The sequence below is a fragment of the Kogia breviceps genome, chromosome 17 (assembly GCF_026419965.1).
Source record: "Kogia breviceps isolate mKogBre1 chromosome 17, mKogBre1 haplotype 1, whole genome shotgun sequence".
NCBI classification, from domain to species: domain Eukaryota; kingdom Metazoa; phylum Chordata; class Mammalia; order Artiodactyla; family Physeteridae; genus Kogia; species Kogia breviceps.
In genome coordinates, this window is record NC_081326.1 from 73,838,623 (window position 1) to 73,851,977 (window position 13,355).

A 13,355-nucleotide genomic window follows, 5' to 3' on the forward strand; every position below is an offset into this window, starting at 1 on the left:
GCACACAGCACTGTGACACGGGAAGGGAAGGAAGCATAGGGGAAAGAGGCTTCTGTTCTTATCTGGCCATTTGTCCTTAGCTGGCCACCTCACTCTCTAGGTCTCTCCTCGTACGTAAAGTGATTACTAACTCCCTGCAGGATCGTTGCAAAAGTTACCTGGGGAGAGCGTGTAAGCACGCAGGGCCCATGTCTGCATTCTAGTGGGTGTTGCTGCACGGTGAGCGGTTGGCTGGGGAGCCCTCCGCAGCACAGAGCGCCTGAACCCTCACTGAGCACCGTGAGCAGCTTGGCCTCTGGGCCGCGGGCTGTCTGCCCCTCGACTCCCTAAGCACACCTGACCCGCAGCAGGCATTCAGAGCGTGGTAAATGGACGACTGGATACACCCCTGGAGGGAACTGACCGACTGAAGAGACAAGGGATTACAGGTATTTGTGTACAGCCAGTGCATCACTTGAGGGAGAGGGTGATCAGGTGGATATGGAGGTACTTTCTTTTCCAGCCCAGGAACAGGCTGGTGTGGCTGACAGGGGATCCTGCCGCCTGTAGGACCTTCGAAAGGTCCTGGAAAATGGACCTACCAGGCATTAAGGATGTCAGATCGACTCACTGACCAGAGGTTCCCAGGCCCTGAACTGACCCGTATCACGTTTTCTCCGGTGATTCCTGGACTCGAGCACAGAGATGCTCTAAGAGGCACTGAACCACACAGCTAGCCAAAGAAGGGCCACATTCAGACCCAAGCCAGACTTATACACACCAACACGGCCCCGTCCGTGAATCCAGGCCCCCTGAGCTCAGTGGGGCCCCCAACAATGCCCCAGGTCCAGAGCTGCCTGGGCATCACTCAGAACCCCCCTGTTGATGGGGAAGGAGAGGCATCCGTCACGCGTGTCTGTATGTGGAGTGCTGTGCCAGACCTTGTAAATATCAGTACCGCTTTTCCAGTTTTGATATTTCATTATTTTATTGTGATTTAAACCAAGTTGTCATTTCGTTAATCCAATACTACGTGCCAGGCACCTGATTAGCACCATTTTGAAATTACTTCCTTCCACAAAGATTTCTTGAGTTCCTACCGTGTCCAGCATTGTTCAGACACTGGTAGTTCAGAGATAAGAAATACAAAACCCATGAACTCCAGGAACTCATCGCCTAGTGGCAGAAACAGAGCAGCCCACGGTGGGTTACGGCACTTGCCGATGTGGAGCCGTCGCAGCATGGGGTGCTGGGGGCAAAACGCACCAGGCAACCCAAGATGCAAGGAGAGCCCACGCTGACTCGCCCACAGCAACTCAGGAGCAAGGGGAAAAGCTGGGATGCCATTAGGTGTTGCTTCAGAGGCCTGGGAACATCCCATGCAGGGTCCCATCCCGCCCATCAGCTTTGCTAAAGGCAAGTGGGGACCATGGCACCACCGCCCAGGGAGGGGCCTCACGGCAAAAGCACTAGATCAGGCAAAGCATTCCTGAAGTCAGCCCTTCAGTTAGAAACAGTACTCCCCGTGAGGCAGACACGCACTAGGTAAACATGTTTTAGTATTCCTTGTTACTGGGCCCCGATTGTTCAGATGCTGGATTTTGATTGATGCGTATGTTTGGATATAAAATTCTGAAAGGGTATTTGCCAGAATGATGCTTTTGGGTACAACTGGGGGTCTGAGCGCACGGAGCTGTTGCCAGCATCGTCGCCCTGGTAAAAATACGCTTTCGTTACTTTTATACTTTAAAACATTCTAATAAGAAATATTTTTTAAAAAGAACAAAGATTGTCTAAATGGTGTATTTGCCTCTTTGGATAACTTCTATACCTTTACCTTACACGCTAAGGCCATGTGGAATCTTGGTTCAGGGTATGAGTTTTGCACTAAGACATGGGTTTGAATCCCAGTTCTGCTGCTTTTACTAATGGTGGGACTGAATGTCCATAAGCCTCAGTCTATCCATCTCTACAAGGGGTAGCAGCATAGCCGATTCACAGGAGTAAGTGAGGTGAGGATGCATAGTATACAGCCTGGCACCCTCTGGCATCCAATCTCACGCTCAGGGTCACATTATTTTTGTTTCTCCAGATGTCAAAAATGTCGTGGGAAAGGGGATTTCAATTATTCTGAGTACCTCCAAAAACACGAATTAAGGGCTGGCAGACAGAGGTGGCAGGGAGAGAGCTTTCATCTTAACTAGGTATCTAATGATGAACCGGACTCCCTTGGGAGGTGGTGATTCCTCCGTCCCTGGACCGAAGGAGGTGGGCAAATGCTGGGGGACGTGATTCGGTGGCTGGATAAGGAGATTGGACAAGGCGGCCGTGAGGGTCATCTTACAGCCTTCAGATGCAAGAGCCTCTACAGGGAATCCCCCAGCCACTGGGCTGCGGGGCAGTCAAGGCCAGCTCCAACTGGCTCAGATCTGCCAGGATGCAGTTAAAGGACAGGTTTCCCCTTCGAGAGAGTTCCAACCAAAGGACGGTGTAAATTGCTATTTTTTTTCCCTCAGAATTGTATTGTGAGCCAAACTTTAAAAAATGAAAATGATATTCTCATCTCTACCAGAACGTAGACAGAATTAGCTAGAAGTAGTGAGCATCCAGTGACTGGGAGGGTACAAGAAAAGGCAAGTGGGCAGCGGGAGGGAACTTCACCGTCCGATGGGGCTCGTCCCCGAGGCTTCTGACAACGTCCCCGACCACGGCGGGCTGGTGGCTCCGTGCATTCCCTGGGTGTCGGCCAAGACTTCCCTTTGTCTGGGCCACGATGGGACTCGGCTTTCGGCCTCTCATGAATGCTCAGTCCCAAACCTCCTGAGAGCCATTAAAATGGCCATGCCCTCTGACCCAGAAATCCTACTCCTTGGGAATAGTCTGCCGGACCGCACTGAAAAGGGGCCGAAGTCACGTGCAGAAAGATACTGGCTGCAGCGGCCGGCGAGAGCGGTGAGCGCGTCACGGCTCATCCACTTGAAGGGATTCTAAGAAGCAATAAAAAACGGCACTTACTGAAACCGCAAACAAAGTGACCGATTTTGCTAAATAATAAAGCTGAGGCATGGTGCACGTCACAACATTCATTCATTCAACTCTGCGTTCATGTGGTCATTTACTCATTGCAAAGCACAAGGCGGAGAGGTCAGTGTGGCCGCCTGGCCTCGGTCTGGTCTTCTCAGACACCAACCCCACCTCCAACACACACACACACACACACACACACACACACACACACACACACACACACACACACACACACACACACACAGAGAGAGAGGCACGCATGCATGCATGCACCCACAATGCCGAGTCCTGGGCGGGAAGACCCAAGGGCCAACCTCTCTATGCCCAGGTGCCTCTCGGTAGACCTGTGTTTGAGACCCACCTCTGTCTCTAACTACAAAGCTGGCGAGTCACTCACATTCTCCTGGACTCTGTTTCCTCATCTGTAAAATGGGGGAATTATACTGTTCCCATCTTGCCATACCCCTCTTCCTTGATTTTTTTGTTATTTTCTTTTTATTCACAAAAATATTCTTGTTATCTTAATGTTATTTAATAAAGATTATGAAAAATTAAAGTTATTTTTGTCAGGCAACCTGCCATGTCTTCAATTCTGGAGTAGGAGGTTTAGCTTAATATCCTCAGGGACAGTTCCCACCCTAAAAAAATCCCCATGGGCCTTTCTCATCCTGGTCCTTCCTGGCTGGCCTGCATTAGTAACCATGGCTCCTTCTGTTGATGTGACAAGGGGCTTTGATCTCCCAGACGTAGCTCTGAATCCTGACTCTTATATTCTCTCTACCTGCCCTCAGGTTAAGTCATTCAAACTCTCTCCTTCCGTTTCCTTGTTCCCAAAACCGAGATATGAATGATCCACACAGAGTTCACAGTCCTGACCCAAGTGACCACACAAACCTGTGTTGGCCTCTATCAGCAGCAGCACTGAAGAAGCGAAGGGGGCAGAAGGGAATCAGCCGAATTCCAGGGCCGGAAAGGAAGCACTTAGGAAGGGTACGATCTCAAGCTGGGAAAAGACCTTAAATGTTCACCTGGCCATCAAAGTTCACATTAGCCCCTCACCCGCACTGCGAAATGGCCATCCAGCCTCAGCTGAAATCCCTCCAGCACTTGGGGCCCACCCCGCAGTGAGCGGATCCAGGGGGGTGGGTCTGCCCCAATCTTCCTACCGGACTGGAATCCAGCGTCCAATGAAACTTCGCCCGCTGGTCCTCCTTCCACCCTCTGGGGACCAAGGGAACAGATCAGCCACCTCTTCTCCACAGCATCCCTCCAGATTCCCGTGGCCACACGTTTTCTTTCCTCCACACCCGTCTTACGGTCGCACTGACCTTTCCTTGTGAGCTATGCCTCTGTTCCCAGGACATCCTGCTTTCTCTCCTCTGAAAGTGCCTTCACTTATCTGCAGCTCTCTTAGAATGGAATCAGGCCGAGAGAGATAACCTGAATCATCCAGTCCAGAGCCAGCAAACCCCCTGCAGGTCACACAGACCACCGTGCATGACCAGAGGGCACGTGCCTGGCTGAAGTGGACGGCTCCTCGGAAGGCCTCCCGGGGACACAAGCCAAAAACTGTCCCATCTTCTCATTGTTCAAGAGAAGCCAGGGATTAAGATGCGTACATGACATCTCCTGAACATTTTATGTTGGCAAGTAATGAAAACAAATGTAAAATAACCTAAGAAGCATTACAACTGTCTGTGGGCTGGACCAGACAGTGGGCTACTTCCTTAACCGTTTTGTTAATATGAAAACACTTTTGAGAATCTGATGAAACTTTGAAGAAGCCCCATAAAAAAACAGTTACAACCAAATTTCTGCTCCCATTTGAAAGGCCCCATGGATCCCCCGGAGGCACTCCTGGATCCCCAGGAAAGGAAACCCTCATCTCTTCCAGCCTCTTGCCAGACCTGGGAGGCCCAACAAACACAAGGTGACAATTTCCCGAAATCACGCAGCTGGCCCCTGAGTAGCAGCGGTGACAAGGAGACCTAGGATGGGGGGAGGGTGTTTCCTCCCCACAGCGACTGATGCCATCCCCTCCCCAGATCTGTGCAGCAGAAGCAAAGTAAGAGGCACCACATGCCAGCGAGGTCCCAGGCACTCACAGAGCTCTTCCTGCGTCATTTCATCATTGCCACTTGGCAGGTGAGGAAACTGAAGCACACTGGGTGCAGTCCCCCCAGCTCAGGGCTGCCAGAGAAAGCGACTGTGTTAGGACCAGAAGGCCAGATGAGCAGCAAAGCTCCTGCCCTTCACCTGCATCTACACCAGCTGGCCGGCACACCTCACTCGGCCTGGCTCTAGCAATGCACGAGCCCTGGAGCTTAGAACTTTCCCGGAACAACTCATGAACGAAACTAGAAAGGGCCTGGAGATGCGGCCCATCAGCGGGGGGCTCTCCCAGCTCAAGTCTGGCCTCCTAGGATCTTGCCGGGTGTACATCCTCAACGAGACACAGACAGACTGGGGCCTGAGTGACCTGTGCAGAGACAGGAGTGCCGTACAGGGTTCTGGAAGATGACAAGTAATGAAGTTCTGGGGAGGGAGACGGGGCACGGAGCGTCAGGACCAGGCGGTTGGGCTGCCTCCTTGAGGACCTGCCTGATAAGCAAGCCTGTCCCCTGTCTGTCATCTCTGAGTCTGGACTTGAGTGCGGAGAGGGAAGAGGGCACATTTTCCAATCACGTGACTGATTCCAGTTACACTCCATAACCTGGTACAAGAAACTCGGGTCTGCTACAGAGGATGGATTTGCAGGAAAAAAAAAAACCAAAAACACCTTCCTGGGGCAGAGGAAGTTGGGAGAGGCGAAACACACTGCTCAGATAGGAACGAGATTTAAATTTAGACCAACGTGCAAAGAAGTTCCTGGACAATAAATACAAAACCAAAGGGAAGCTGCTCTTCCCCCACTTCACTCTCTTTGTGATTTTTTGTGTTTGTTTGTTTGTCCTGTTTTTTGTTTTTTTTTTCTATCTTTCTGGCTCTTACTCCAAATTCCTTACCGGAAAGTTGAAAGAAGCTGGGATATCTCAACAACGCTAAAAGCAGCAATCGGACACAAGCCCGGCATCTGACACGCTGCCCTCAGCCCTGTGATCCTGCCTCCTGGGGCTGCTCAACTCTAATCAAACAGGTGCCTTCTCACCGACTTTGCTCCTTTCCACTAGAAAGCTCAGGCAAAGCGCAGACCCACCTCGCAGGACCGAGGTCACTCCCTGAAGAGCTCAGTGTGTTCTGGCTCCAGAAGGAAACAGATCCTAGTTAGGAGAGGGCACTGTCCCCAGGGCGCACGCCCCCAGGACTCTCCCCTCCTGGTCATGGGGAGATGCGCGGGGTGGGGGGGGAAGCCTGAAGCCCCGTGACCTCCTGCAGCCCCCAGCGGAGAAGAGAAGCCGGCCTTACCTGGTGGGGGGGGGAGAAGCTCAGCGGGATGCCAGCTATAGGGTCCCAGTCCAGGCGGATCCACAGGAAGCAGTGTCTGGAGAAGACGCCAGCCCCAGGCAGCCTCCTCCTGAGGGTCACCTGCCAGCGACCCCACCCACTCTTCCCCCAAATCTAGCAAACTGACTCGCTAGATAAGACTTGTAATAGGTCTGGGGGCCCCCCGCAGGCCAGGGGTCCGGAGAGAGAGCTAGTTTTCAAACCGATAACTAAATAAATACAGTAAAAAGGTAAAGGCTTGGCACTCAGAGAATAAAATAGAAAGTGTGTGAGAAACAGAAAAACAGGGAAAGGGGAGACACTTCTCTGGGGAGAAATGCAGCAGCGGCAGCCAGCCCAGCTGCTGCGCAAGAACAAAGCTGCTCGGTCCCCCCAGGGGCGAAGGGGCCGGAGCGGTGGGATCCCCAACCGGGAGCGCGGAGGGCGGAGCCCGGCGATGGGCGGGGCGGGGGCGGGGGCAGCGGGGAAGGAGACGCTTGGTCCCCCGGAGCGGGAGGGGCCGGAGGGGCGGGAGGCCTCCCGGAAGAAAGAGGAGGCGGCGAGGCTGCGTGCCTGCGGGGGCCGGGGGCAGGGGCCTGGGGAGGCGTCAGGGGAGCAGGAACGGCGTCGGGCTCCAGGCGGTAAAGAGGAAGCCCAGGACGGGGCCCGGCAACCCCCCGTCCAGTTATAGACTTCAGCGGGTATTTTGGTCCCTCTTCCACCCGGGTCTGAAATAGCCCCCTCCCTGGGCAGCTGCCTGCAAGTTTGGAAAGTTTGGAGGGGCCGGGGGCCGGAGGTTCGGGGCTTTGCTTTTGTCCCGCACACGGAGTCCCACTCCTGTCCCAGCATCTACCTGTCTCTTCCTGCAGGTGGCCCCCTTGACTGGCTCTCAGGACATCCTGGGGGAGGGGCGGATTGATGTCCCTACTTTGAGATGAGGACTGTGGGAGCCACTGTCACCTGCCAGGGCCCCTCGGCGGCGGAGCAGGGATGGGGGCCCAGGTGGGTCTGATGAGAACGCTTTCCTTCCTAAAGGGCTTCCCAGACTCCAAAAGCAGAGGAGGAACAGGTGCTGGCCCTGGGGCCTCTTCTACTTTTTCTTGCTGACTTCGGTTCCTAAAAATGGGCCAGGCCTGGGTATTTTGAACTAGATGAGAACATGGCTTAATTTGTATGACCTCCCTCACCCCCATTCCACTCCCAATCAGGCTCCTAAACTCTGGGGCGTCTTTTTTCGGCCTCCTGCTGGGTAGCAGGCATTTAATAAACAGACAGTATGGGGCTCATCTGTGACCCAGGGAATCCTCGGCCATTGGCCCCTTCCTTCCTCTCCTCCTAATCTCCCACTACCCCAGGACGGTTCATTCCACGCGTGGTTGCTGAGGGCGCACTTGGTACCAGGCAGAGTTTCAGGTGCCAGCTAAATGGAACACAGGAGGCGTGCCGGGGAGGGCAGGCCCCGCCGTGGGGTGGAAACGCACTGAGACAGGTGCCCCGGCTATCAGAGCCACAGGGAGGGTGGGGAGGCTGCGGGGCACAGTCACTTAACACATGGGCATCACGGGCCCAGTGAGCGCGCAGGCCGCGGGGTGAGCCCAGGAGCGGTTGCCTAGGTGCATCCTCACAGGGAGACAGACAGAAAACAGGGAAGCGGACCATCACGTTGACTGACCGTGTTATCCTAAGTGCAAAGGACACAGAGAAGAGGGACGAGTCAGAGAATGAATGGGGGGGGGGCGTCAGACTCTAGATTCAGCACGAGGAGGCCGAGACTAGAGATGGGCGCGTCCCCGGCCCCACCCTGTGCGAAGGAGGGGACCAGGGCTAGCAGGGTGCCCAGAGCTCACGGGACATGGGGGCCGTCCAGGCAGAGTGAAGGACTCAAGAGTGGAGTTGAGGACCCTTGTGGCCGGGGGCCAGGCTGGAGAGGGGAGCAGGGCACAGGTGACTGACGGGCACTGGGGAGGCCTGCGGAAGAGCGTGGACTCGAGCCGGATGACCAGGAGTCTCTGAAGTGCTCAGGGGGCAGGGGCGTGGCCAGTGGGGGCGCATCATAGAGCCCATGGGCAGTGGCAGGGAGGTGAGCTGGGAAACCGTCCAGTCTCAGAGAGAGAGAGAGCTCACGAGGCTCCACTAGAGCAGCAAGTGCCAAGCCCCGCGGTGAAAACGAGCTTGTGCGTTGGAGGGGCAGCCCAGTGGGGTCCCCGGAATGGCCTCTCCCCTCTGACGACCCTTGAGACCTAGTGAGGGAGGTCTGGCCCACGGGGACAGAATGCCCCCTCCACCACTGGGAATGTCTCTGGGTCCCTGCCCTGCAGCTGTCCTGCCACCCAGCGCCCTCCCCCTGCTCCAGGCCCCAGGCCTCGCCATGACTGAATTTGTCCTCACCATTGACAGTCAACAGAGGTCAAGTCCTCCCCCCACACCCTAACCCTCAGTCTCCCACCTTCCCTTCTGCTGCTGTCGCTGTGAAAATGTGATAAAAACCTCCTTGCGTTGGAGAAGCCGCTGGAGACCAGAGGCCTCCCCATGCAGCTCTCCCTTCTCGCCTGAGCACCCACAAGACCAGAGAAGAGGCCAGAGCCTGGTCCACCTCCGCGGACCGCCTTCCAGCCCCTCCTCCAAACCAAATCTGTTCACGAAAACGGGTCCATGTTTTCACAGGGTCATGCCCTGCCTCCAAGAAGTGGGTGCTAGGATTCGCTTTGTTCCTCCTCCTCTGCAAAGAGAGGCCGTGGGGCTGGAGGAGTGGGCCGAGGGCTCTGGAAAGACAATTCCAGAAAGTGTTCTGTCTCACTTCCTTCCCCTTCTGGACTCTTTCTCTGCCAGGATGACACATTGTTCACATTTCTGAGATGTATTAAACAGAAATAGAAAATACATGCATCAGTATGCACACAGAAATATATGGCTATGCATTAGACAAAGAGTTAGAAAATGTCCCCCGTGACTTAACTTCTTCTCATTTCTACCACCCATTTTATCACGGTGATAATTAACACCACAGGTCAACATACACAATAACTTTAAGGCTATTGCCAGCCACAATTCATATTTTCGTGTGGAAATATCGTGGGATCGTCTGCTCAGGGTCTCCCAAAGCTGCAATCCGGGTGCTGCAGGCCACATTTCCTCCTGAAGTTTCTGGGTAGGAGCCCGCGGCCGAGCTCATTTGGGTTGTTGGCCTTTGTTCCTTCCTTGCCTTGTAGCACGGAGATCCCTGGTTCCTTGCGCCCTGTCAGCACCAAGGGTGGCCCCCAGCATCCCTCTGGGAGGCTGGCGCTCTCCATCAGTAGCTCGCAAGGTAGCTGTTTGCTTCTTGCTGGTCCAGCCCAGCTGGAGCACGGCCCTCTCGTATCTTTTTCTACCTTCTTTTGCCACCAGCCAGAGAAAGTCTCATGATTTCAGGAGCTCATGGGATGAGATGAGGCTCCCCGCAGATCATCTCAGATAACCTCCCTTTATTCACGTCAGTTGGGCCCTATAACATAACACAATCACTGGAGTGATATCTCATCCCATGCTGACATTCCAGGGGTTAGGGAGGGACATTTTCCTGGGAGTCATCGTTCTGACCTACCCCGCCCTTTTTTGCAAAATTCTGCACTTACTGAAATTTGTAATCATTCATTTTCTTCCTCTTAAAAAAACCTTGTTTGTTTCCTGCATTTTTCTTTGACTCCAGTCTCTATGAGGACAGTAAATGTATCTTCTTGTGTCTTGTATCTTCCTGTTCACTGCTATGTGCCCAAGTCTATCATGGTGCTTGGCATCTAACAGGCATGAACGATATTTGTGAAATGCGTGAATGAGTGGAGGAAAGAATGAATGAATGATGGTCAAAATGACTCGCACAGGGCCAGGTGGTAGGTTTTAAATCACATCGACATGTTAGGATGCACACGACTGAGAGGTTAAAAAAGATGAAAGTCGCGGAAAAGTGATGGGGCCAAATTGGTGTCGTTGGAAGGGTGCCTGGGGGCAGTGGGGCATGTTTGAAATGGATTCTGTGCCGACTCCTCCATCCACCCAGCAGCCTCCAGAGGGACCCTTTGACAATTAAATCCAATGTCTTTATCTCTACTGCAGACCCTTCTGTGGGGCTTCTCCTTATGCTTAAAACCCATTCTGAAAGCCCAGGCCACTGTGGTCCTTCACACACTGCCCAGAACGCTGTTCTCCCCGCCTTCTACCTCTGGACCCTTACCACGGAGCTCCAGACACAATGGGCTCCCTGCCTTTCCTCCAAGCCAGAGCCCCACTTCACGTTCAGGACTTTCTCATGGCTGTCCCTCCCACGAGAGCCCTCCAAAATGGTCACATTCTCCTCCACGGAGGGCTCAGATCAAAGGCCCCCTCCTCAGCGAGGCCTTCGCACCACCTCATCTATGTTTACTGCAGTATTGAGCGTGATATCCAAGGTACAGAAACAACCTAAATGTCCACTGATGGATGGATGGATGGATAAAGAGAGTGTGGTACTTACATAGGATGGAATCTCGTTCAGCCTTGAAAAAGAAGGAACTCCTGCCATATGGGGCAACACGGATGGATCTTGAGGACACTCGGCTCAGTGAAATAGGCAAGTTGCAGAAGGACAAACCGCTGGATGATTCCACTGATCTGAGGTACCTAGAATAGTCAGATACATAGAAGGTGGGCACAGAATGGTGGTTGCCACGATCTGGGGGAGGAAGAAAAGGGCAGTGCTGTTCAGCGGGTATAAAGTCTCACCGAAGCAAGATGAATCCGTTTTAGAGTCTATATAACAATGTGCACGATATGGTATCAATATTACACACTTAAACATGTGTTTAAGAGGGGAGATCTCATGTTAAGTGTCCTGACCATAATACAATTAAAAAAAAAAATCCAAACCAGCCCCGCGTCTCTCTCTGCTCCCCACTTGGTTTTGTGATCCTCCAAGGCCCCTAGTGCTTTCTGACAGCGTATTTCCTGTTTGTGTGTTTCCTCTTTGCCTCCCCGACCAGAAACAAGAGCCAAGAGGGTAGGAAGTTCCGTTGCATCGTTAGTGCTCAGGACGGCGACTGGCCGAGAGCTGGGAGAAGCTGATCGGTGAGGGAGTGGACTCAGTCCGGAGCCTGGTGTTTCCTCCTGAGACACCCTAACTTCTCCAGGAGAGAGAGCAAGTAATAATAATAACTAAACAACAACGACGTCGGTCACCGTGGCCGTGGATTAGGTGCCCGTGGGCTACATACGCTTCCAGACACTTGTGTGTCACTTCTGAGCCCAGCTGGCAGGGTGACGGGCACAGCCTCCTGTCGCGAATACAGAAACGGAGGCTCGGTTGTTGAGAAACTTCCCAGAGTTGTTCCCCTGACTTCAAATCTAGGTCCGTCTTCTTCTAGAAACTTGTGTTTTCTTCCACATATCCCAGGCTGAAACATGACTTTAAAAGTTTCTTTTGTAGCGTGAAAATGCTCCAATTTCTGAAAAGTGGGTTGCAATTGTCTGCTGAGAAGTCAAATGCTGGTTTCCTGGCAACTCAGAATCTCCTTCCTCCTGGGTCTTGCCCTGTGTTCCATTCAGGGTAATTCAGCCAAAGAGACTGTGTCACTAGCTAATGGTGTGATCCTGCCAAAGCCACTTAACCAATTCCTGAGTCAGTTTCTTGCCCTGGGTGTGAACCCCAGGCCCCAGGCTTCCCTGTTTTAGAAGTTGGGTCAGTTACACCAACATCAGTCATTGCTTCCCTCTGTGGAGTCCCCTCCTAAGAGTCCTGAGCACCCCAGGGTGATGTGATGGCCCACATCCAGGGGTCTTCCCTGCCGGTCCTCATCTGCTTGCTTGGCAGCACCTCAAGCCATATCCTTCTATTTTCCAGATGAGGGAAGCGAGGTTCGGAGGTTAGCTTGTTCTGTCTCAGAGTGCGTAAAGGTTGAACCGTTCCCTGATTGTGAAGTGGATCAAAGACAACCAGAAGTAATATCATGAAACATGGCAGCAATTATACTTCCAGGAATGTATTCCTCATCAGCAAAGATAGATTCCCAAGAATGTTCACATCAGCGCTGTTTACAAAAGAACCAGCAACAGTCAAAATGTCCAACACTAGGGGATCGGATGACACAAATGATGGAAAGTCATTCAAGGGGTGGTATAGAGTTATCTGCTCATTACCAGGTAGAGACACCCAGGCTGTACTGTTAAATGGGAAAAAAAAATAAAGCAGATTAGCAAAGCAGGGCTCCCCGCTTCTCTTCCCAAAAATCTTTATTGAAGAGATGATTTTGTAGCTTTCACAATAGTTTCTGTTCATTCAAGTATGTTCTGTCGGGTACAGACCCAGACACATCCTATTTTGTAAAATGAGAACATACTCTTTACACAGACCATTCTGTAGCTTGATTTTTTTCACCTAACCCTGTGTCTTGGGCACCTGTCAATGTCAGTTCCTTTAGATCGACCTTATTCTGTTCATGGCCGCCTTGCTTTCCATCTGTTCTCTAATTCCACACACACTAGATGCCCATCACATGCCAGGAAGAGCTTCACTAAGCTTGATGAGTGGAAGGATAGTCGTTTCCGTCATGATTCCGTCACGGACAGATGGCTATTCCCACTTTTTTATTCACTTTCAGCATGATGCGATAAACATCTTTGTATGTACATCTCATTCTGTTCTCCACCTGTTTGTGAATTAGGCAAGAGGGGTCCTAGAAGTGGCCCCGGGTGGTTAAGGATGTGTACGACTTATTTTCTGATAGACATGTTTTTCTTGGATACCTTAAGGGGTAGAGCCCAGTAAAGAAATCTGGACTTTACCCTGTACAGGGCAAGAGCCACAGGGGGGTTTTGGAGCTGGGAGGCTGACTTATAAAGCGGAGTTTTAGGAAAGAGGGAAAAGTCAGGGAGTCGCTTGCGTGGAGTGTCGAGTATCTGCTCAGCACTTCCAGAGCTGG

The 13,355-nt window shown here is 52.6% G+C and overlaps 1 protein-coding gene across 2 annotated transcripts in view; it reads right to left on the reverse strand.

Moving 5' to 3' along the window:
• Positions 1-6,888, reverse strand: part of COL22A1 (collagen type XXII alpha 1 chain) — a 247,900-nt gene extending 241,012 nt beyond the window's left edge. For both annotated transcript variants that reach the window (XR_010837384.1, XM_067017097.1), the window contains exon 1: positions 6,412-6,888. The gene's annotated coding sequence lies outside the window, so the exon portion shown is untranslated. The remainder of the gene's footprint in view (positions 1-6,411) is intronic.
• Between the last annotated feature and the right edge of the window lie 6,467 nt (positions 6,889-13,355).